Here is a 24,340-nt window from a genome sequence, read left to right as displayed (position 1 = left end):
TGTTCCTTGGTTTCCCCATCTGCAAAACTGGGATAACTAGCATCTATTCTTGGGACCGTAATGAGTATTAAATGAGTCAGTTCATGTAAGCGATTTAGAACAGTGCCAGGCTCAGAGAAATGCTCCAATAAATGTTAACAATCAGTCATCTCTGTACCCCCAGGTCCTGCAACACAATAGGTGCCTCATAAATGTTGGCTGAGTGCAGGAGTAGGCATTGTCATGTGACTGCTGCTACACACACACACACACACACACACACAGCCGTCCAGCCAGGAGAGGCCTGTTCTGGTTTCTGTCTGGCAGCGGAGGCCCAAGAAGAGGCTCACTTGGCCAAGGGCCTTCGGTCCAAAGTTCAAGGGAGCCCCACCCCTCCTGGGCACTGCACCCCGCCCCCCACGGCGGGGCTCCAGGCAGTGGGGGCTGCCGCACCCCGACCTACCATGGCTTCCCGGAGCCAGTGACAAGAACCAAACTTCTCTCCTGGCCTCCACCCCTCCTCTTTCCTGCTCTTATTATTTTCTTTTCCATAAAGATTAGTCTGTGTTGCTCCTCTATCAAGGCCTAGAGGATAAACATGTGGTCCGGAGACAGAAACCCCAGGCTTGAAGGCCCCACTGCCCCCACTCGAGCAGCATAAACCTGGGGCTTTTAAGCAAGGACTGGTTTTCAGTAAATCTCTCCTATCAGCAGAAACCTTTGAAAGAGTTTGTTTAAAGGCCAGAGAGATAAACAGCAAGGAGAAGTGTTTGTTTAAGATGTATGTTCTGTGTGGCCACTCTGGGGCTGGGATTTACATCTAGGGAGAGAGAAGCCATTCAGACACCAGGGTGAGGGCTTCCCAGGGGTGCCCAGGGGCCCTGGGTGTGGACTTCAGCCCCAGCAGGGAAGGGGTCCTCAGAGAAGGGAGGTGAGCTGGACTGTACCTGCAGCCCCTCCCAGGCCTGGGGAGAGGGGTGGCAGGGGGCAGAGAGGAGCCACAGGGAGAGGAAGGAGCCCTCCTCACCCTGCAAGAGAGGGGAGGGGTACCCAGAAGGACCTGCTGGTTGGGGTGAGCAGCAATCCGTCAGGAAGCCAGCCCCCCGAAGTTCAGAGCAGACCAGGCTCAGGGCCCACCCCAAACAGCCTCATAGGCAGCTCAACATAAATGAGGGCTCAAATCTGGGTAGAAGCAGCTCTCTGGCCTTGGGTGAGCCCCACTTAACCCGGAACTGGAGCCCCAGTTCCTCTCTGTGGAAATAACAACGCCTGCCTCCCAGGGTTTTGAGTATTTCTTCTTTCATCTGACAAATATTTATCAAGCACCTACTTCATGTCAGGTGCTGTTTTAGGAGCTGAGGATACAACGGCAAGTAAGATAAGCAAAAGTCTCTGCACTTTCAGAGCTTAAAACAAAGGGAGATAGAAGCTGAGCATAATAAAAAGTAAGTTATAGAGGACATTAGAAGGTGACATGAGTTACAGAAAGGAATAAAGCTGGGTACCAGGAATTGGGAAAGGATGGTCAGGACTTGCTGGGAGGTGATCTTTGAAGGAGAGGCAGATATTAGGCAGAAGGCTCTGCCAAGGCAAAGGCCCTGGAGATTAAATCAAATATCACACATTAAGCACTCAGGACAAGCTCTGGAGCATGGTCTGGTGGTGAGCACATCCCTGGTGAGGTTGTCGTTGTTGTCCTTGAAGGATTACTGGGGTCTGGAGTGGGCAGGAGAGCCTTCAGGGAGGAAGAAGGACACATGTTGGGTTTCCCCTGGAATCCTTCTCCCTGCCAAGGAGAGAGGAGAGAAAGACTCTGGAGAAAAGGTGTCTTGGGGGTAGAGAGAGGGAATCACAGAGCTTGTTCTCTGAACCCAGATGATGCACTTAGGGTCTAGGGACAAAGGAGATAGAGTCTCAGGGAAAGACCTCAGCTTGGACCAGGGGTCTGGGCACTGAGCCCGGCTCTGCCCCTCACCAGCCAGGTGATCTGGGACAAGTCACCTGAAGCTTCCTGGAGTGTTCCTTCCTCCACAGAGAAAAGAAATTAATATATACTTTCTTCATTGGATGGTTGGGAGGATAACAGGAGATATGGTGTGGATATGGCCGATGCTGAATAAATGTTGGCTTTGCTTTTTTTTTTTTTTTTTTTTGCCTTCCCTCATCCTTCAGAGTCTTTCCAGCTCTTCCATGGAAAGATAAGCTGGGTGGCAGAGGTCCCACCAGGTCCCAGAATTGGAGGAAGAGATGTTGGACAACTGAACATTGTCTTCATGTTGCTGAAGGGCTGTGCATGGGAAAATGTTTCCCTTTTCTCCAATGGGGACAGTAGAAAATTCAGGGAAACAGATTTTCGCTCATTCTCAGGAAGAATTTTCTAGTAGTCAGAGCTTTTTTACAGTGGCATGGGCTTCTTTAGAGGCAGTGAGCTCCTGCTCTCAGGAATTGTGTGAACAGCAGCAGCTGATTTTTAGATAGAGGCAGAGCAGGAGTTTGGACCAGTTGGTTTCTGGGGTGCCTTCCAGCTCTGAGATTTGGGGATTTACCTCTATTCCTTCCAGGCTCTGTCATCCATCAAGCTGCACACTACCCTGGATTTTTCTGCATTACCTCATTAAAACTTGTCTGACCTGTATCCCACTCCCTTAGGATTCTGCTATGAGACAAGCTAGAAAGCCTGATGGATAAACCCATGCTAAATTTGGAATGCTCACAGATTAGCACATTAGCCCTGTCAGGTAACCTAGGTAAATTAAAGACCTGGGACACTTTAACCCAGAAGTGTAAGGACTGGTGTAGCCTCCAGCACTGTGGGAGAGACAGAGGGACAGATATGTTTAGTGAAATGTGTCTGAGTGGTTTATCAAATAGTTCTTAGGACCCTCCAAACCCTACCTAGACTAAGATCAACTTCTGCTAGGATCACGGACCACGGCTCCAAAGATTTAAAGGGCCCGAGTCCCCGCCTTGGCTCCTCCTCACAAACCTGGGAATCTCCGGGCACCTTCTCCCTGCTCCATCGACGCCCTGCCAAAGAGAGCCTGCTCATCTGGCAGCTGTAAGCCAGCACTTTTCTTTTCAAAGCCTCTGCATCTCTTTCCCCTCCTCCTCCTTCCTTCCCGCCTCCCCCCACCCCCAAAAGGAGGATGCCCCTTCTGTTGAGTACACAGCCTGTAATTTTGCTGTCAGATCTCAGCCAGGAGGTCAGTGTTGTGACTGACTGTGTAAGGATCGCTCCCTTAAGGATAATTACACTAAATTCCCCTCTGAAGGACAGCTCTCTCTGGATAGAATACAAGAAAACCCTGCATCCCCATTCACGGAAATTCATGCTTTCTGCCGCTGTCACCGGCACCCCAGCAGCGAGACACTTTCAGGTGCTCCATCTACTCTGAGGTGAGTCCATGGGGAGGTGGCCATGGTGGGTCCCCGGCTGTGGGGGTGGATGGCCAAGCAGTTAGGGTTGGAGGGAGCCCAGCGGGGCCACCTTGAGTCGCTGAGGTCCCAGGGGACCGAGCAGGAACTGGGCCAGAACTGGGAGCATTTCTGGGCTGAGCTGGCCACGCCCTGCACTGGAAGAGCCAGAAGGCCCACTAACGCCCACCCCAGGCGAGAAGACCCCTCGGCTTTCATGCACGCCTCTGTTTAACAGGTTGGCTTTGAGCGCCAATCACCTGTTGTGTCCTGTGCCCTGAGCACCACCCAAGATGGGGCAGTACAGCCTGCTCTGGAGAGAGCAGGAGAGCTCTTGGGCAGAAACAAAGCACTCACGCAGGAAAGGTGAATTAGTATCCAAACCAGCCCACCATCCCCAGAGCCCTTCAGAGGGGGGCGACCCCCTGACCCGTGCCCCCATCTGCCACTAGGGAGGACGGCAAGAATGTCCAAGACCTCCCAGGTCCAGCATCCCCATCCCACCTGCCCTGCACTCCTACTTCTCCCCACCCCAGGGAAACCCGGGCGACAGTTGGGGAGTCACTCACCCACAACAAACAGTTAAAAGGAAGAAAGCGGGCCTGGCGATATCAATGCACTTTGATAACAATAAACTCTGCTTTTAATTTATGCTAATGTGTAGGGCTGTGGTGACAGTAAGAACTAAATTACAGAGTGGCTTTCGAGCTGGTAATTATCCCTCCATTTTTCGCTGCTCTGGAAGATGGACACACAATTATGCTCTCTTGCTGTATATTAATACAGATTCTTGACATCTTCAGCAGACCTGGAGCTGTCATCGAGCTTTTTGTCTCCTTTAATTGAAAATTAATGGTTACTGGGTTGCCACGGAAACAGAGGCCACGGACGCCAATGGCGCTCACGTCTCACTGAGGGACTGGCAGCGTCAGGAGTCCGGAATGACCTTGAAAGTTAAAAGAAAAAAAAAGAACTTAAAAAAGAAGAGGAGAGGAGGGGAAATGAGGACAGGAGGGTGGGAGAGTGTGTGTTGGAGCTGAGAGGAGAGAGAGAGAAGACAAGGGAAAAGAGAGAGAAAGGGAGAAGAGGGAGAGAAAGGAGAGGAAAAGAGACAAAAATCAAAAAGGAGAGAGAAAATTGCAGGAGGCTGGGAGTATGGGTGCTTGAGAGAGGGAAATTAGAAAGTTTACCTCTCAATTTTTGCCTGCTTCCTCTCATTTTTTAAAAGAGCCATTGGAAAGCTGGAACTGGACTTCTTCAGCTCTAAAATCCATGGTTCTATAAATCTGTGGAAGGAAGAGTGGGAGCCTCAGTGGACAGCCCCCCGGGGGGAAGAGACAAAGGCCTGCTGGTGCCATGGGAGGGGCAGGGGTGAGGTGTGCCACATGGGCACTTCCCAAGGGCCGAGTGGGCTGTGCTGTCGGGAGTGGGAGCCAGAGAAGGGGCACCTCGTGGGGAGCCCAGGGAGCTGCCACAACATTGCCCGGCACTGATGAGCAGGTGAAAGGGCTCTGTCTCTGTCCGCCAGGCCTTCAGCTTGAAGACACAACAAAAGAGCTCAAATGAGTCAGAGCTGGGGGGTTTATGCAGTGGGAGGGCCCTGGCAGGGGGAGGCAACTATTGCCCAGAAGATAAGAGAAAAGGGGAGGCAGTTCAGTGAGCATCCAGGAAGGCCAGGAGCTCTGGGCTTAGGAAATTTTTTTTCCTAGAAGCTAGTAGACCCAGCCTTGGGACACTGAGCACCCCTGAGTGTTCTATCAGGGAAGGGGAGCTCCTTCTCAAGCAGCCCACCATTCTAGTTCCTCAGCCCAGAGCACACACTCCAGAAATGCAATTAAATGCAACAACTACTGGATGCCTACAGTGAACCAGATGCCAAGCTAGGCTCTGGGATCACAAAGATAATGAATAAGGCACAGACCCTGCCCCAGAAAGACTCAGAGTTGGGTGTGGGGTTAGATAGACATATAAACAATTACAAAGTTAGCTACTCCTCAAAGATGTTGCTACAAGGATGTTCATTGCAGTGTTGTTTATAATAAATTGACGATTGATAAAATATTACAGAGGACAAACAATTGAGGAATGATAAAATAATATGCCATATGGTGCACGCAAATGATGGAGTATTGTAAAATCATTCACACAATATGCACAACTATATGATGATACTGTGAGCCATTGACTGTATACTTTGGATGGATTATATGGTGTGTGAATGTAGCTCAATAAAATTGCATTAAAAATTATGTTGGAGAAGAATATTTAATGTTATGAGGGAAAAGGTTCTCAATAGTTGGTTAATGAAAAGAAATCCATTTACAGAACAGTAATGTAGTCATGATCCCATGACCCCATTTCCAAATTTTTAAAGATATGTGTGCATTGTGTTATACTGCAATAAAAATGCATGTATAAATGGGTGTAGATGTGATTATGTGTGTGTGTGAATGAATGTGAATATGTGTGCAAATGTGTTTGTGTGAGTGTGCATGAAAGTGTGAATGTATGTGAGTGTGCACTTAAAAAAAAACTAGACAGTAAAATCCTACCATGGTTATCTCTGGGTGGTGGTATTATGCCTGATCTTTATTTCCTTTTTTGTGCTTTTCTGTATTTTCCAAACTTTCTATAATAAATAAATATGTATTTGTCTGTATGTGTATATATGTATATAACTTATAAACAGAAAAAAATTTAATTAGCTTCTCCAGAAACCCCTAGGGATAAAATTCCTGGGGAGGAGCTCTCCAGACACTTCTGCAGAGACTGGGCCACCTTGCCCAGGCACTTTCTCCCAGAAAGCAGACTCATCAGATCCTCTCCCCAATTACCAGTGCCTCATCTCTGGCTCTTGCTCCCAGCCCAGATCCTCTCCTGTCCCCTACCCACTGGCCAGGGCGTCCAGAGATGAGGTGAGAGGCTGAGGGCCCCCAGGTGAATCTTCAGGCTGCTACCTTCTGTCTCTTATTCAAACTCAAGGGCCAGGACAGAGTCTCATTCATTGGGACTCCAGAATCTCATTGGCCCTCAAAAACTATTTGCCAAGTCAAAGATTAACAGCGGGTATTTATTGAGCAACTACTCATCATTCCAATTGCTAAGGCAGATATTATTATCACATTTCACATTTTATAATTTTATTCCCCACTGAGGCACAGAAAGGTTAGCTGGCTTGCCCAAGCTCACACAACAAATAAGCAACAGAGTCAGAAGCAACTGAAGCCCAGAGAGGCTAAATGACTTGTCACACAACTGGTAGGTGGCAGAGCAGGAACTCAACCCCAGGGACTGTCTGCCTCCAGGTTTATGCTCCGCCCTCTCTTTTACCCTTGTCCCTCACAGGGTCCAGAGAACCCAGGTGCAACTGGAAGCTTTCAGGATTGCTAGGATGTCTAGAGTTAAGTCCCATTTTGGGAGTGTCACATGGTAAACAGCATCTTTTCATGGCCTTTGCACTCTTGACCTGCCCTTGGCAGGGCTGGGGGGAACATTACCCCTAGCTAGAGCAGAACTTTCAATAAAAACTGGCAGGAACTGGGCCACTCGGGAAATACATCCTTTCCACCACTCACCAGACACATTCTTGAATCCCAGCCCTTCTCAGGTCCCACACTCACCTGGCAAATGGAGCTCAGTCCTTCACCCCAAATTCACTCCTCCCCCCATGCCAAGTGTCGGCCTCCAAAATCAGATTCTACGCTCACTTCCTCCAGGAAGCTTTCAGGCGGTTAACTTTGAGTTGCCACAATTATTCCTTCACTCTGCCCCCAATAAATAAAGCTACTCTCATTATGTATGTCCTATGTGGCAGGCCCTATTCTAAGCCATTTTCGTGTGTTCACTCCCTTAATCTTTTAAACTACCTTAGGAGGAGCTGCTATGATTTTATTCCCCACTGAGGCACAGAAAGGTTAGCCGGCTTGCCCAAGCTCACAGCAAATAAGCGGCAGAATCAGAATTTGAATCCAGGTAGCCCGAGACCAGAAGCCACATCCTCAACCACCACGATGTAAGGGTTTGGGGTTCCACTACAATTCTGTTGCACTGGATGACCTGTAAATCAGTCACTCATTTGGCTGGGCTTAGGGACGTTTCAATGATGTGGCAGGTCAGGGTGATGGCCTTTTCCCAGAACGGGGTCTGGTCCCCGAGCCCCTTGTACTTGTAGGCAGGTGGAGACAGGCTTGTCCCCTTTCTTGGGGGTATATGGTGCCCTCCACATTGGCCTGGGAGCCTCCAGGACTTAGGACAATTCTGCCCTCACTGGTCCTGCCACCAACACTCAGGACAGGCTCTGCACGTAGGGGAAGGCTGACAGAGGGGCTGGCTGATGGGGCAGTTATAGGAGCAGGGTCCCAGACGAGGGCTCCACCCCCCACCCCACATTCTGAGAAGCAGAGGAGGCCTGGCTTCCTCTCCTCTCCACCTCCCGCCACTCCCCTGCCTACCCTTCCCCACCTCTCCCCTGTCTTTTCCCCTACCTTCCTGCCTCACCCTGCCCGTTTCCTTCCCTGCCCACTCTCCCAGAGCTAGAACAAACAAGAAGACAAACCCAGCAGTGGCGGCAGCGGCGGTGGCAGTGAGGGGAGCAGGTGAACTTGCCTTCATTTCTCTGCATTTCCCTGGCTTCCCTGATCCCGACCTTAATCCCCGCTCAGCATCCTGTCAGCCAGGTTGTTCTCAAGCTGACATTGCTGCAGGCGCCTTCTCGGCAGCCTTTCCTCAGATCTGCCTCCTCTGGGGACTTCTAAAGAGGAGCCCGAGGTTTCTCTGTTACAGCCGGCTTCACTCGCTGCCCTCAAGCAAAGCCTAGGCTCTCAGGGGGCCGCAGGGAGCGGGGGCTGCAGGGGGGCAGTGCCAGCCCTGAAGTTTCAGAGGAAAAGGGAGGATGGAGGTGGCTGGACCCCAGAGGCTTCCAGAATGAGGGTCAGGCCTGGGGCAGGAGCTCAGCCAGTGCTACTGGACTCCTCGAAGCAGGGAGGGCCTTGCTCAGGTGTGCGGGGCTGAGAGACAGAGGGGAAACTGAGGCTGGAGCCCAGGGAATTTAGACTGGCACTAGTTCTGGCTGTGGACGAGGCAGGGGGTCTGGAGATTTGCTGAGCCTGCAGGGAGGTCATAGCTCAAGGTGGGCTTGGAGAGAGGGTGGCCGCGGCCTGTGCCAATGCACACAAGTCGGAGTGTGTGTGGGAGAAAACACACATATACACATGAGTCCATTGATTAAGTCTGCAAGGGCTTCCTGAACACCTACTATGTGCTGGTTGCTGGGAGAGAACAGGCAAAGCAGCCTGGAGAAAGGGACAAAGTGTGAGGGTGACATGAGATGGGTCTGGATCCCAAACTGGCTCTGCACAGAGAAGACATGTGGCCTTGGACCAGTTACTAGGCTTTTCTGAGTCCCACTTTCCTCAGCTTCCTTGCAAGATCAATATGAAATTTAGAGACAACATGTGACAGCACCCAGCAGCTGGAGTTCAGGATGGTTTTTACTGTAGACGTCATTGTCCTAAGGGGATATTATGGAGTCCAGAGATTTGTCTGGATTTTCATAACAGGGCCTCTGCATGCAGGGGAGTCACGTGAGAGCATGTATGTGTGCAGGTGAGTGTCTGTGTAGGGGCCTGGGCAGGGCCCCCATGAATCCCTGGGCAGGGCCCCCATGAATCCCTGTTTCAGGCTCACCAGCAGCCTGAAACATACACCCAGAACAGTGGGCCATGGCCAGCCTTGCTCCTCCCATGCACTCCTGGCTCCAGCTTGTGATTCATCCATCCATCTCTCCACCACCTTCCATGGGAACAGGGATACTCCTTGAGCCCCTCTTGTGTAGTTCCTCCCTCCTGGACCCACTGGCTTCTCAGAGTCACGAGAGTTCCGGGGACTAAATTGGAAGATAGTACCTGAGACCCCAGGTGCTCAGCTTCCTGGCCTGAGCATTTGCCTTCAGATAGAAAGCTCTGAGATGGAGGTGCAAGTTGTGTGGGCCACATGAGAGTCTATAAGCAAGGAGTCTTCTCAAAGGCAGAGAGATTGGGCAAGTGGCAGAGATGTTGTCTCTCCATCCAGCCTCTCCATTCCATGGGGGAGAGGGGGTCAGAGAGCTGTAAATCAGGTTCTAGATTTGGTTTCTCTATCTCCTCAATATGATTCCTCCCTAGAGCAGCAGAAAGAGCAATGGCTCTTTGTATTGCCAGGATTTACATAGCTGTGTGGCCTTAGACAAATTACTTAACTTCTCTGAGCTTTGGTGTCCTCATCAGTAAAATGGGAAGATTATTGCCTACCTTTCAGTGTTCTGATGAGGAAAGAATAAGGCAATACATGTAAGGCACTTAAAATGGTGCCTGTAACAAGGGCTGGTGAGGATACAAAGAAATAGAAACCCTGAGCACTGTTGGTGGGAAGGTAAAATGGTAAAGCTACTGGGGAAATCAGTTGGGTGGTCCTCAAAAGTTAAACATAGAATTACCATATGATCTGGATATACAGCTTCTAGGCGTATACCCATAAGAATTAAAACAGGGATTTGAACAGATATTTGCATACAGATGTTCATAGCCACATTATTCATAATAGCCAAAAGGTAGAAAAAACCCGTGTCCATCAAGAGAAGAATGGTTAAACAAAATGTGGTATATGCAAACAGTGGAATATTATTCAGCTGCAAAAAGGAATGAAGGACTGATGCATGCAACAACATGTATGAACCCTGAAGACATCATGTTGAGTGAAATAAGCCAGACACAAAAAGACGGATAGTCTATGATTCTGCTTATATGAAATATCTAGAATATGAAAAGTTACAGAGGCAAAAAGTAGAGTACAGTTTACAGTGGATAGAGGGGAGGGAGCAATGGGGAGTTAATGCATAACAGGTTCAGGGTTTCTGTTGTGGATGAAGGAAAAACTTTTGGTAATGGATGCTACATTGTGAATGTGATTATTCCCACTGGAACGGTGTGCTTGGGAGTGGTTGAGATGGGAAAGTTTACGTTGTGTATATGTTTCCACAATTTTTAAAAGAGAGAAAACAGTGCCTGGCACATAGTAAGTGCTCAAAAATGCGTAAAAACATCCTGATGACACAGAAAGTTTAAACTCAGGGTGTGGTGGGTGAGTCTATATAAGTATCACTTGGTAATAAGAAACAGAATGTAGACAGTTTTAGGCTCCAGAAATGGGTATAGATGTCAAAAGTCAAAGCAGCCAGGTCAAAATGTCATATAACTGCCTGGCTCCTAATAGGTGTTGTTAAATGCTAATTTCCCTCCTCTCCCTTCCTCCCTCCTTTCTTTCCTTCCTTCCTTCCTTCATTCCTTCCTTCCTTCCTTCCCTCCGTCCCTTCTTACCCTACTCCTTCCTCCCTCTCTCCCTTCCAACTACACCAATTTTATAAAAATTCTGATTAATTCCTTCCTACCCTGAGGAAAGTCAAATTTCCTCCTGACGTGACCTTGATACTTCCTTCTCTTGGGTGGGGGTGGGCAGTGGGGGGCTGGGACAGAGGGCACTTGTTGTCCCCAAGTCCTTGAGGAATCAGCAGTCTCAGAATCCCCAGGAACCTGTTAAACAGGTGGACTCCTGCACGTGCACACACACATACACACACCCCAGTAGAATCAGCACCTAGGGCTGCTGCCTGGGAATCAGCATGTAACAAGCCCTCCTTGTGATTCTGACACCCCTGAGATTTGAGGACCACTTCCTTTGCACATTTTCCCTGTTGCATTGGGCTCTCACTGTGCACTCCTCTGTTCAGACAGTGTTCAAAGTCCTCATCTTGGGAATGTGACTGTTTCTCCCATCAGTCAGGAGATCCCTGAGGGACACTTCCCGTGAGAACCCCTGAGATCATGGGGCAGCTGTGATCCCTTTGCACCTGTGCACACACCTCCACAAGGATCTGCAGGAGTTGGGGACTTCCCAGTCCAAATCCCACGGTAGACTCTACCTTTCTGAATGGGCAGTACCTCTTGGAGCCCCATCAGGCCTGGGACACAAATGGGGTTCCAAATGAATGAAGGCCTTGGCATTCAGACAGGCTCAGGTAGGGGCCTTGACCTCAGGCATTTTCTCTTGACAGGAGGAGGCTAAGTTGCCTTCAAACTTCCCAAGCACCTCCCTGCACTGGGGGTTAGAGATGGGGCAGGGTTCTGCCATTTCTTCCTTGCCTCATGCATCTCCAACAGATGCCTGCCTTAGTGTTTGGGGAAGGACAGGGAGGGGTGCACAGATCAAATCTCTGATCGATCACATCCCACACACAGAAACCCCCCTCACCCATATAACTCTTCCCACCTGCCTTAGCATGAGTTAAGGCAGCCAGAAAGGGAGGCAATGGGGCGCAGGGGTGTGGGGGGATGGGGGAGAGTGAGCAAGGGTTCTGGAGTCAGAAGCCCCGAGTTTGAACTCCTGCTTCTTCATTGACCAGTCTAGCAGATCAGGGCAAATCCCTTCCCCTCCCCATCCTCTTCTGCTTCACCTGGGAAGCAGCAATTAACAGTTGTGAGGCCCCAGAGAGATGGCGGATATAAAAGTGCTAAGTGAACACAAGGTATGGATTATTTTATTCTTATTTTATAGAATTAATCAATCCTTTTGCAATTCCCTCTCCCACCGCCATCCCCACCCCACCCTGCAGCAGGTGCAGGCTACCTAGAAGCCCCCTGTCCAACTGTCTCCTCTCAGTGAGTCCTAGCCTCAAGCTGTCTGGCTCCTAAAACCAGCCCATCTGTTTGGGGGGAGGGCAGAGGCAGCAGGGAGGGGTCCCCAACCACCCCAGCTCCTTCCAAATCGGTGGAGTGGGAGAATCCCATTCTAAGGCAGCCTCAAGCTATGGTGTCAGCCTTTGATGGAGTCGCGGGAGGCAGGGAGAGGAGCGACCAGGGGAGGGGGCTCTGGGAGCCAGATCCCGAAACTTTCATGGGCGTGAGACCAGAAACCCAGACCTGGCCCCCCACCCCACCCCGCAAGCCACCGTCCGGAAAAAATAAACTATTTCCTGCAACCAGCTCCGAAACAAAGTCTGTGAGTGAGCTGTGACACATGTTACATAAATAGAAGCCGCAGAGGGGAAAAGCCTGTTTTCTCTTTCATTATTTATCACTCTCTAACCATCTCCAGCTGGGTGAGTAAACAGGCGCATTGGCCCATAATGAGGAACAGACTGCTGCCGTGGGGCTGCTGGAGGGGCGTGTGTGCATGTGTCTGTCTGTCTGTCTGCCCCTGAGAGGGAAGGTGGGATTATGAGAAGGAGGAAGGCTTGTGGGGGGCACCTGACTCCAGAGGGGAAGGGGGTACCCATGTGGGTGCCCTGGTTAGGGTGGGATGGAGTGGCCCCTCTGCCACCTCCACCCCCTGAGGGCGGTGGGAGCCGGGTGTGTGGGATGGAGGAGGAGCCAGAAGGGAAGACCGTGTGGGTGGGGAGAGGATGTGAGAGCTAGGAGGGGAGTGTGAGTCTGTGAATGTGCTGGTTTTGAGCATGATCCCCACAGGGTGGCCTCTGAGCGTGACCATGGGAGAGGGGCAAGGGGGCGGGGCTGGGCATGCGGATGGGGGAGGGGTGTGGCGATAAGACCTGGGGGTGCGTAGGGCTGTATGTAAGACCAGAAGACTGAGGGAGAGTGTATATACAACAGTGTACGTATGGTATGTGGGTGGAGCCTTGAGAGTATATGAATATGTGTGTGAGCCCTTGGGAGTGGGTGAACATGTGTGTGACTTCGACAGGATATATGGGTATGTGTGATTATGTGACTAAGGAAAAGTGTGAATGTGTGAGCATGGGGGTGCTGTGTGGTTCTGATAGTGTATACATGTGTGTCACTATGGGACTATAGGAATCTGGTATGTATATGGGAGATTTTACCACCATAGTGTACATGAACATGTTGAGCGAGCTTGGGAGTATATAAATAAGTAAATCCTGGTAAAGTGAACATGGGTGTGGGTGAGACTATATGACTATGGAATATGTAAATAAGTGTGTGTGTCTATGTGACTTTGATACTTTGACAGTATATGTGTGTGTATGTGTCACTGTGAGAGTATAGGAGTGTGTTAATGTGTGCACATTGTATGTATGACTGAGTGACCTTGGTAGTAAATGTGGGTCAGGGTGTGTGCATGTGTGTGTGTGAAACTGCATGGCCATGGGAGTGTGTGCCTGAAGGTGCATGTATGTATGTGGGCACCAGCACACATATGCTTGACATCTACATTTTATCATCCTAGAAGGGAATCCAGCATCCATCCTTCACCACCAGCTGCCTCTGCCCACTCCCGGATCCCCTCCCTGCCCTTGGGCAGCTCTGGAGGGGGACTGGGATGGTCCTGTTGAGGGCTGCTCATAGCCTGACCCTGCCCCCTCTCCCAGTCATCCCAACATCAAGGTTTAAACCCCACCCTGGCCCACCAGACCTGGGAGTGCTCATCAGAGACCCAGATGAGGCCAGACCTGGAGGCTGGAGGCTGGGGGCAGTGAAGTGAGGGGTCAGACCACTTGTTCATGGTCCTGGGCACTCTTGCTTTAACACTGATTTCTTCCTAGCTCTGGACTACTGACCGGAATCTCCTGTCCTTTGTGGGGAGTTATATGAGGGACAGACCTATGCCCAGCAAATTCTGAAGCAGAACTGGGTTCTGGAGCATCAGTTTTGACCAGCCCCGTCCCAGTCAACCACTCTGTGTCCCTCTTTCCAGCCCTACTCACACCAGCCTTCCCCCTGCTAGCTAAACCTCTACTCTTCCAACCAAGGGTTACCATATTTGTTTAATTATCTACTCAACAAAGCATGTGTTCCAAGGCCCATGGCTTAGAATCCTCAAACTTGTACTGGAGAGGCATTTCTATGAAACAGGTGCAACCACCCTTTCCTTTCCTACTTTATAGAGCTGTCAGGATTAAGGGGCCCAATGGACATGAACTTGCCTTATAAAGAAATGCCTTATAAAATGCCCTCCATAGTCCTGACTCTGCAAAAGGCACGTCACAAGTAGCAACACATACAAAGACCAGCAGTAATGGAATCCTCTCCAACATAAGAGTGGTTTGGCATGTCCTTTTCCAGCTTCCCACAATTACTTAGCCCAATAGTGGCTTGATTTACTTCAGGGTTCTGCAAACTACAGCCTGCTCCTGCTTTTGTATGGTCTGTGAGCTAAGAATGATTTTTAAAGATGAATATTTACCATCAATTTGATGATAAGGATAATTAACTTTGAACTCTAATTAATCAGCCCCACCCCTCAAAAAATTCCCTTCTCCTTAGTAGACCTGCATTACAAAAAAATTGTACTCAAGCATTAGTGTGTTTATAATTTTATCAATAAAAATTTTGTAGACTCATATTTTCCCTCTTGCTATATGGGTGCCTACATAATATCCTTGATTTGCCTCTTGGCCTGAAAACCTAAAATATTTACTATCTGTTCCTTTTCGGAAAAAGCTTACCAGTCTCCACCTTGACTGCTCAGTTTTACTGTTGCAGCACAAAAGCAAACATAGACAATATGCAAACAAACAGGTGTGGCTGTGTGCCAATAAAACTTTATTAGAGAAACAAGTGGTCAGCAGGATTTGGTCATGGTTTGCTGATGCCTGAAGTAGAGCACTGTAAGCTCTTGGCCATTTGATCAGTTTGGAGAGGACCAAGTGATTCCGAAGTCAGGTCCGAATCAAGACAGTATTTGCTTAAAGAATCCACTGGACTGAATTTGGCAGCTATGGGCCTGAAGCTGATGGGACTCCCTCCAAGGACTCTGAGAATGAAGCCCACCAGGGAAAGACAGAGCTGAGCAATGGGAAGAACCCAAGCCTGAGGGCATAATTTTAAACCCCTGGATCCCATATCATCTGTGGCAAGGCCTACTCCCTAATTTTTCGGTTACACAAGCCAATCAATTTCCCTCGTTATTGAAGTGGATTTCCTGATGCTTGCACCGATATAAGAGCCCAAAAGAAAAGTACCTCATCCAGCTCAGGGAATCTGGGTAGACTTCCAAGAGGAGACACTATCTGAGCTGGGTTTTGAAGTCGAAGTCAGTGGTGAAAGCAAATGGGAGATAAGGGATTGCAAGCAGAACGTGCGGCACACAAAGAAGCACAGCTGCATGGACAAGCAAAGCACAAACCTCAACTCCCAGGTGGCAGAGCTGGGAGAGGCCAGGGATGGAATTGGAAGCTCAAAAAAAAGACCACCCTGTACCTGAGCACCAGGCCAAAGTGCTTGAGTTTGGCCCATGGGAATGGGTTTAGAGCAGGGTAGGACAAGTTGGGGTTGGCACTTTCCATAGAACTTTTTTGACCACTGTGGAGGACGGGCTGGAGGGAGGCATCAGGAGGGGATCAGGTCAGAAGTGGGGAGGCCGAGCAGGAGGCTCCTGGAATACTCCAGCCTGAAGTTGATGAAGGTCCAGACCAAGGCACGGGGAGTCAGGGTGGAGAGGACGGAGGGTTTGGAAGCCAAATCCACAGGATTTGGTACTGATGGGATGTGAAGAGGTAGGGAGAGGAAGAATCTAGGAACTAGAACCTAGTTCCTAGAGTGACGGGTGGATCATGGTGCCACCCATGGGCAGAAAAGGCAGAGGTGGGGCAGACTTTTGGATAAAGATGATGACTTTTTTCCAGGATAGGTTAAATGTGCCACGGCTGGAGGTCCACAGACCTGGAGGTGGGAGCAAGGTCCAAGATACGGATAATGCTTGGAGCCCCGGCCCCACAGGTAGTAGTTGAAACCATGAGAGTGGATAGGAGGACAAGTAGTTTAAAGAGCGCAATGTGTTAAGGGTAAACCTTGAGAACACAGTGGAAGTTGACCCAAAGGAAAAGGAAAAGTCCAGAGGGGAAACAGGAGAGCAGAGTGTAGCAGGCCCTCACCTCTAAAGACCGAGGGCAGCTTACTGCAAACACCTGCTCTTTGCCTGAGGGCCTTTTCTGGCTATGGAAACACTGCTGCAGCTCAGAGCAAGCCGGAAGTGCTGGAGAGTTATTGCAACTGGAAGCAGGCCTCCAGCCTTGACAGAAGGGGAGCTGTTGGATAACTACCCCAGCTTCTTTGCCCCGTGGGATGAATAACTTGAAGCATGTTCTATACATCATCCGGAGTTCCCTCGGGGCCTGCGTTCCTCTTACAGCGGCAACTCATGTGATGATGCTTCCTCTCCTTCCTTCTCACTTCCTCATTCCCCTGCTGGTATTCCCTGGGGCTACTTCCCAAAGAAACCGCTTGCGCTCAAATCCTTGTCTCCGAGTCTGCTTGTGGGAGAACCTAAGCTAAGACAAAGGTGTCATGAAAACCAAAGAGCGAAAAAATGTCGAGCTGTCCTCTCTGGGTAACTTTGGTCTTTTGGTCACCCCTGCCCTGCCCCTCAGTGCAGGCCTGTTTCTCCCTGGGGAGAAGTCTCAATAGGGGACTTGCCTTTATTCGGAGGCTGAGCAAACTTCACGATCAAGAAATCCTTTCCTGTCTCTCATCTTAGTTCCTCCTGCTTCTATAGAGGTCTTAGGCTTTTTGTAAAACATGAAGACTTGGAAGGATTCCTCAGCCCTGGGCCCACTCTCTCCTTGAACCCCTGGCTCAGTCCTCTCCTTACCCAGGACTCCAGGTGACTTAAGTGACTTTCACTCTGTTTTCATTCATCGTATGTCCCACCCTGTAGATGTTCACTCTTTCTGTCTGTGACCCAGGGACTGGCTATGAACACGGCCAGTGGCCTAGGAGGGAGGCAGGGAGCACTGGTGGCCTGGAATCACATCCAGTGAACACCTGACACACCTCGCCTCTTAAAGCAAGAAACAAGGGGAATGGCCTTGAACCAGACTTCTTGGGAGGAAGGGCCCTCAGGAAACCATACAGTAGACTGGCAAAGCGAACACTCTGGGGTATAACAAGCCAGAGGGAGAACACAGGCCCTTCATTTAATGAGTCATATAACTGTGTACAAATTTCAACATCTCTGAGCTTTAGTCTTGCCATTTGTAAAGCAAGGATAAAGCAAACATAACAACTTAGGCTAGGTTCTCCTGGAAGCTGCCTTTGAGACAACTATTCCCCTGCAAAGGGATGATTTAGGAAATAAAGGAGACACCAGAAGAGAAGTGGGGAAGGAAGACAAGGAAAGGAAGGAAAGTACTAAAGTGTATGCTATCAAGCAAGCTACTGGGGTGGACTCAATCCTACTGGGGAAACCCTGGGGGTCCATGTATAACACATGCCTCAAAGTTATCCCACCAGAGGGAAGGGAGACCTGGAGTATTGATACACCAATTCCCATCAGTTATGGGTGGAGGGCTCTCCCAGAAGGCATTAATTCCCTGGCACTTCTGGCCTCCACACAGGTGGCAAAGAGGGTTGCAGTCACCAGGGAGAGCCCTCAGGCAAGGAAAGGGAAGTGCTGGCAACTGGGAGCCTTGCAGATGAAGGGGTATGAGCAGAGCACCAACAGCATCTGTTATATAATCTTATAGGACCATGGGAGGTGAAATGAGATCACACATGAGGAGTACTTAGCACAGTGCCTGGTATGTGGGTGCCTATTCTCAAATCAAGATCCAGCCTTACTCCAGGCTTCAGGGGCCTGGCTCCAGGGATTTGCTACCATGAGGGGTGTTTTGGAGGCCTGAGGACCAGGGGTCAAAAGCAGAGGGGACTGGAGGAGAGAAGGCTCTGGAGGATGTGGGGAAGGCCAGAAAGAAGAGGGGGTGCAGGAAAACCAGGAAGGAGGTAGGGCTGTCCCAAATGGTGCTCCATGGAGCAAAGGGACTGTGCCATCCCTGCCCAGTCCTTTTGCCACAACTCTTCCCAAACTCTTCTGCCAGTCCTGGGGGCCAGGCCTGGCATGAAATGTGACAAGGGCCCATTTTGGGAGCCCCAGGAAAATATGTGAGCCCCACTCCATGGGCCCAGCCAGATGCCATGCACAATAAAGACTAAGTCTTTATCTTCCCTTATACCTCCACTACACCAATTGCCTCTGCCATTTGGGACACTGCTTCCTCTTAAAAAAAAAAAAAATTTAGGGCCATTGTGGGGATCTTGGATACTTATATAGTTTGGTATCCAGTAAGTGCTCAATAGACGGTAGCTATTTTCAGTGTGAGGCTACTTCTGCTTTGACATTCCTCCTTCATACCCACCTCACCCTCCAATGCCAGGTTTCTGACTCCTTCTGACCCAATGGCTATGACCCCAAATCCCAGACCTTTGGGGTTCATTGGGGAAGGGATGATTTTCTTGTGAAGCACAGAATTCTGAGGACATCCCTAGTAGACAAGAAGAAAGGGAGCAAGTAGGGGTGATATGGGAATCATAGACCTCAGGGAGGAGGAGATGGCCCCGAGGGAGTGAGGGTGCTGCCTTGTCCCATTTTCTATCCAAGCCCCTACTTTGACCCCCAGCTCTTTCCCTCCAATCCTCACCGCATACATTCTACAACTCCCAGTTAATACCTGCAGGGCACCAACCTGTCCTGGGGTATCATCCTATTTTGGTTTTTTAACTTTGCTCTAAAGTATCAAATCATAATCACATCAAATCAACATGCATTTACTGTGCACCTACTTATGCAAAAAAACACCACTCGGTGTAGTGGGAAATCCCAGAATGACTAAAATCGTGGGCTTCTGAACTCAAAGAGTTTATTACCTAGTTGGAGACATGAGACATAAATGGCTAATCAGTTAACAACACAGTGTGTTAAAAGTTACTAGGTATTTGATAAATAAAAGTCAGCCAACAAAACATTGTGACGTTAATGGCATGAGTGCTACAGAGGAGAGGGAAAGAGACTCCAGTGGGCTGAGGTGACCAAGAAATAATACCAGTAGTTACAATCTGCAACGACTACACTGAGGAGAACCCTACTGAGTTATCCTGTTCCTTACCACCTCTCTGCCAGACCCTCATCTTTCTTCCCATCCTACAGCTGGAGAATCAGGTTAAGCCCCTTGTGTCAGGATCTCAGGCTAGAAAGTGACCTAACTGGGATTTAAATCCAAGAGTCTTCACAAAGGAGGAAGACATGGGATAGCTGTTGAAAGATGAGGAAGAACTAAATGAAGGGAGAAGGGGCTTGTTTCTCTGTGCCCACTCTTTGGCCTGTCTTTTCCCTACCCCCATGCATACTCCTCCCCTTCCGTGAACGGTAGGGTGCAAAGCCTGGGGGAAGAAGGAAGGATGCTGGGTCTGCTCTCTTGTCCCATCCCTGTGTGTGTCCTGATCTCTCCCTGCAAGGGCATCCCTCAGTGGAAGGATCTCATGTGAAAGATGCAGTGCTCTAATTCATGGAAAATTGTTCATTGCCTGTTAGGTTATTGTTCATTTCCTGATCCTTAATGACTCCTGCTTTTCCACCAATCAGCAGGAAGTCCCACTTCCACCACCACATGGACAAGGCCCAAGTCTCTGAGTCCTTAAAAGTGATTTTGGAGGGTCCTGCAAATATTTCCCAGGGCCCAGGCACCCAGCCAGTCTAGCACTAAGAAGGGCAGCCCGCCCCCCCCCCCCCCCACTTCTGGGTGCCCTCTCCTCCACAGCCTCCTTGGGACAACTCCCCACACTACCGTGGTCCTCTACTAGGGGCAATATGGTAAACTGATAAGCCTCCCCAGGGGTAGGAGCCCCCTCCTTAAAAGTAGGTGGGGGAAGCCTAGAGAGTGCCTTGAAGGCTCCTGGCACAGTTCATTAAGATATCAACCCTTAATGAAATATTTCTTTGTTAAAATCGCCATTTGTCTTGGGGAACAGGGGCCTTTGTGGAGAAGGCTGCCCCCCATCCCCCACCTCCCACTCAGCACAGACCCTGGGTCTTTCTGAGTCAGGAAGATTGGGAAGCGGGTGGGGAGGAACAGCTGGGCATTGGGGAGGGGAGAGGAAGAAGAGACTGCAGAGTGGAGGAACCACAGCGAGGAAAGGGGATGGGTACGACTTGACCAGGCAGGAGGCAAAGGAGAAGAGGGACACAGAGCCTGGCATGGGGCTCCCAGAAGGAGGCACACCTCAGTGTGACCACAATGGCTGCACATACCAAACAACCTCACTGTCCATCACGGGAGGCCGGGTAAAGAAATAGAACACATTGATTCGGTGGCATCCTCTCCGACAGGCTGCTAAATTAATGTCCTAGAAATATAGGTATCGAACCCAAATTAATCTCAGCCAAATGGACTTGAGTGAAAAAATAATACTGGCAACAAAAAGTAAAAGCAACTTGCTGAAGAATATCTTTTATTTAAACTTTTAAAATACTCAAGCAATACTATACGATTTAGAATATAAAACTTACTTTTACCCACTGACTTCAGAAAAATAGTTACCTCTAGGAAAGGAAGGTTGAGGGGGGAGGAATGGAGAGATAGCAAAAGGGCCTCAACTATATCAGCGGCAATTTTTAAACTTTTTATTTCTAAGCATATAGGAAGGTGCACAAATCATAAGTGTATAGCTCAATGAATTTTTACAAAGTAAACATACCCCTGTAACCAACTCACAAATAAAAGGCAAAACATTTCCAGCCCCCCAGAAGCCCTTTCATGTCCCTTCTCAGTTGCTCTCCCACCTAGAGTACCACTCTCCTGACTTCTAACACTATCCATCAGTTCGAACTGTTTTTGAATTTCAGATAAATGGAATCATTCTGTATACGTCTTTCTTTTCTTTTCTTTTTTTGCTCAGCATTATGCTTGTGAGATTCATCAATGTTGCTGTGAACAGTAGATGGCAATGGTTTGTTCATTCTCATTGCTAAGTATTATTCCTTCGTGCGAATACCATGACTTATTTACTTTATTCCACTGTTGATGACTATTTTGACTAGTGCTGCTGAGAATGTTCTAGCGTATGCCTTTTGGTGAACATATACATGTACACAATTCTGTTGGTATACACTTAGCAGTGGAGCTACTGTATTATAATGGCAAAGGTTTATTACTTAACTAAAAAAAGGTTTTGAGAAAGAAAAAAAAAAGTAAGACTCAAGCAGTCCAATGAATGAAAATAGAAAATATCTGGGCTCTGGTGTTGGGGGACTGTGGGGATAGGATACCAATGTTCCCGGATGTCTGAGTGCCAGGCCTGCTACAAGGAACAAGCTTGTCCATTAGCCTACTTCATCACCACAACAGGGAGGCAGCTAGCCATAGGAAACAGCATCTGCTTGGGAACATGAAGACTGGGTGCAAGTCCTTGCTGCATCACCTTCTAGCTGTGTGACATGGGGCAAATTAACAGACCTCTCTGAGCCCTCAGGTTCCTGTACTGTAAAATGGGGAGAAAAACCACCATGCCTGAGGTGATGAAGGTGAACAGCAGGTTAGTCAAGTGCTTGCCACACAGCAAGCATTAATAAGTGGCAACTCGTGATTTGCATGAGGTAGTTACTCTTCATTTCACAAAAGGGAAAATGAGCATTTATGTAAAGCACTCCATGAAAAAGTCACTAAGTTAGAGCCTTTGCACATGCTTTTTGACGTTTTCCTCCCAACCACCCTGAGGGGGTATTCTCTCAATTTTGTAAATAAGGAAACTGAGGCTCAGAGACATGTAACTTGCCCAGGCCACGTAGCTGGAAGTGACAGAAGCTAAAGTTCAACACAAGCCTGCCTGACTCCAGCCCCTGCATCTTAACCATGACCTTCCCAGGAAGACCAGGCCATGAGCCCCGGCTCCTGCCACAGCCACTGCCCCTGGACTCTGAGGACCCTGCAACAGAATGAGGACAGAAAGAGGGCCCTCTCCTGCCTGTTCCCAGTCACTCCCCCTCAGGAGCCAAGGGCTACACTTTTGAACCTTCTCTCAGAGCTCATGTACCAGGAGGAAGGGCTTTGGACTGGCCGCTTTGATTTGGAGGTGTTCTGTATCTTTCTTGGTAAGGTCTTGTTTTCCTCACTAAAATGTCCTTTAAGGTGGGGACAGTACAAGGTCTTTTGCCTCCCCTGGGCCTCCCACTGTGAGTCACTGGAAGCAGAACTAGAGGCCTGGAGGGCTTAGACTGAAATGAAAGCAAAAACATTTCCCAGGGAAATCCCTTTGGTCAAATGAGCCTATGTGTGAGGTGGGTGGGTGGATGGGGTCTGCTGCAGAAAGGTGATGGGAAAAGGACTCACAGGGTATGAGAGTCAGCCAGAAAAAAAGCTGGAAAAGCTCTTTATCCTGCCTCCCCCTTGGAGGAATTCCCACCCCAGCCTCTGCTGCAGGAAGGATGGGAGGGAGGGCTGACAGGCATGGTCACTGGCCCAGCTGGCCTTACCCAAGGACCCTTCACTCCAGGCTCAGCCCAGGGGTGCACATCCTGACTCCTACCAGAGTTGGCTCTCCACAGAAGATAAATCAGATCACACTACCAGGGGCTTCCTTCCTCCCGAAATAGCCTCCTCCTCAGGTTGACAATCCTGTTTGAAAGACCTCTGAGAGCTTCTTCCTTGTCCTTGCCAAAGAGAGTCTAGTTGGAATTCTGCTCCATCATTTTCTACCCAAGCAACTGTGGGCATGTGACTTAATCTTTCTATGCCTCAGTTTCCTCCTCTGTGAAATGGAAATAATCATACCGTCTACCTCATGAGGCTATTGTGAAGATTAAATGAGTCCGTATGTCAGACATGTGGAATGACTCAAATGTTAGTTAGCTACTGGTATTTTATTCTTTTTTGCTCCTGCTATTGCTACATTGGAAAGAACATTGTGGTATCAAGTAAATGGCATTTAGAGTCCTCCCCCTACCCCAACAATTTCACACCTAGAAATCTTGAAGGCTCTAGGAGGACCTAAGGATACCTCTGACACCTGCCCAATAAAGCAACTATTTAGGATCTGGACCTGGGCAAGTACCATAACATTACAACTACACCCACAGAAAAGGAAGAGAGTAAGTGATGGAGGACACCCAAGAGGGGGGCTCCTCTCCTGAAACCCCTTTTCTTCCAAGTCCCATCTGGAAAGGCCTTCTCCACCAAGGAAGTTTCTCTTCCCAGACAAGGCACTGGCTGACCTAACTTCCAATCCTCATAGCACCCCAGCTTACATTTCACCAGCAGCATTTGGACCAGGAGAGTCTTCAAGAATCACTCCCTTGCTGCCCTAGCCCCGCACAGGGTCCTCCTTGGGGGCACTCCTAGGGCTCCCTGAGGAGTCCCTCCTCTCTCTGCCACCCCCAACACACACAGCCAGGAGATGTTTTAGGGGTGGAGGGTGGGAGGGTTTATTCAGATTTCCACGGGTCTCGTGAGTGGGGCGTCTGCTACCAACACAGTCCTCCCCCTTGTACCTTAGGCCTTGCCTCATCCCTACTTCCCCATCCCAACCCAAAATACACACACAGCACCACCACCACCACTGCAGTCCTTCCAGACTCCCTGGGCAGAAGTGGTATTCAGAGAGGCTGAGTTTTGTTTACGATCTAATCTGTCCAGATAATTGCCTCGACTTTGCACTTCACTTTGCCCCCGTGGATCTGGCCTTGGGCCCCTTCTTCATTGGTTCGCAGAGCCTTTACGGGAAATTCGCCTTTCCGGAGACAGAGAGGCAGAGCGCACCCGGGGGTGGAGGGTGGGATTCACAAAGCCCAGAAGGAGCCTCCCCCGAGCCCCCATTTCAGAAAGTCCACTCCGAACGCTCATGCAGTGGGGGGCGGGAGCGGGTCAAGGAAAGGCCGGGACGGGCGCGGGCTCCCGGCTCCGGGCCCCCGGCCACACCCCGTGCCGGGCGCAGCCTGCCCGGAGCCAATGAACCCTAAGGGAGCAGGGCTTCGCCGTACCTCCAGATTCCAGCAGAAAGGCCGAAGTTGGAAAGCACGCCGTAGGAGTACCCCGAGGCCAGGGTGGCTCCCTGGGTAGGGGCCTCTCCACCCCCCCTTCTTCAGGTCTACAGTCCCACGTCTTCTCCCCAGGCCCCCTACTTATCGTCCCCTAAAGTTTGGGCCACGTGGTCTACCCTGGCTCTCTGCCGGC

At 49.7% G+C, this 24,340-nt stretch overlaps 1 long non-coding RNA gene across 1 annotated transcript; it reads right to left on the bottom strand.

Moving 5' to 3' along the window:
* Positions 1 to 4,052: 4,052 nt before the first annotated feature.
* On the bottom strand, positions 4,053 to 24,280 carry LOC119539064. The gene is made up of 3 exons (XR_005217784.1): positions 24,148 to 24,280; positions 4,584 to 4,679; positions 4,053 to 4,339 (listed from the first exon to the last, which is right to left on the bottom strand). It is a non-coding gene; the product is annotated as an uncharacterized LOC119539064 (long non-coding RNA).
* Between the last annotated feature and the right edge of the window lie 60 nt (positions 24,281 to 24,340).

The sequence above is a fragment of the Choloepus didactylus genome, chromosome 7 (genome assembly GCF_015220235.1).
Source record: "Choloepus didactylus isolate mChoDid1 chromosome 7, mChoDid1.pri, whole genome shotgun sequence".
In the NCBI taxonomy this organism is placed as follows: domain Eukaryota; kingdom Metazoa; phylum Chordata; class Mammalia; order Pilosa; family Megalonychidae; genus Choloepus; species Choloepus didactylus.
Note: the sequence above shows the minus strand (reverse complement) of the source record. Positions and strands in the feature narration are given on the sequence as shown.